The 1,161-nt window shown below is 43.5% G+C and overlaps 1 pseudogene; it reads right to left on the minus strand.

Moving 5' to 3' along the window:
• Positions 1 to 413: 413 nt before the first annotated feature.
• On the minus strand, positions 414 to 534 carry LOC144122338 (U2 spliceosomal RNA; annotated as a pseudogene).
• Positions 535 to 1,161: the final 627 nt, after the last annotated feature.

The raw sequence follows: 1,161 nt of genomic DNA on the forward strand, positions 1-1,161 counted from the left end.
AAAATAAATAAATAACCTGTGTCGTATTCGAAATTATCACGTTGAGAATGCGCATCGTCGCGATAGCAGATATTACAAACCTACCATTTTGATTTCTAGCGTTCTGACATTTTATTTTCCACTGGCAGTTGTGAACCTGTTTCGGTGGAAGTTCATAAACCATTCCTTTCTACACTAAAACTTCCTGGTGGGCGAGTTGGTAGTTCATCTTGATGTAGAGAGTTCATAGCGCAAACAGAAGGTTTTGTTTGTTTGTTTGTTTGTTTGTTTGTTTGTTTGTTTGTTTCCAGGAAAAAAAGAGTAAAGTGCACAGGTCTGCTCACTGGCTCAAGCCGATCCACAACCGCTGCCACGTGCAGATAGTAGGAGAGCTGAAAGAGGGGGATAGAAAGACGGGATAGTAAAGACGCGCTAAAGACAAGGCCGATCCCGGTGGTAGTGCAATACCGGGCCAACCGGTGGCGGAAGTGAAGCAACCTTCAAACTCTCCGCCACATTTCAAAAAATAAGTCTAATTGGACCCGTAACAGATTTTCTACGGGGTCCGGACATTCGCCTGCAGCGGCACGCACACACAGCGCCTGGGCATGTGTCGCAGCTCTTGTTCTTGTCTCGGTTTGCGCTATAAGCCCCTTTATATTCCTAATAAGAACACCTTAACTGGAACCGTATATTGCTCCCCCTCTTCCTTCTGCACCCAATTCTGCACCTACACCTCTACACACCTCTATACCTACGACCTACATGCTCTATTCCTGGTTGCCCTAACACACTTATTGACCACATTTTAGCTAATATAAGTTCCTCCCGTACTGCCGGAATCGTTGATGTTAATATAACTGATAATTATCTTTTATTTTACTTGGCCACGAAGGTTACTGTAACCACAGATACACGCACAAGTTACAGAAAATTTCCACTGATAACAGCCCCTACAGAGTGCAGCCATACAGCTCTCTTGGAAGACAGCTGCTCTGTTTCGGCTTTTCGTACGTTTACCAGAATAACTGACAAACTTAACTCCTGTACAACTACTTCAAATAACGCGAAAAAGGTTTCCAAATTCAGAAACCCATGGATTGCCGCAAGGCTACTGCGTTCCATTTGTGAAAAATATTATCTCCGAAAGAAACTAAAAAAAAAACAGCCGTTTAGCTTCAC

This window comes from Amblyomma americanum, chromosome 2 (assembly GCF_052857255.1).
Source record: "Amblyomma americanum isolate KBUSLIRL-KWMA chromosome 2, ASM5285725v1, whole genome shotgun sequence".
Taxonomy (NCBI): Eukaryota; Metazoa; Arthropoda; class Arachnida; order Ixodida; family Ixodidae; genus Amblyomma; species Amblyomma americanum.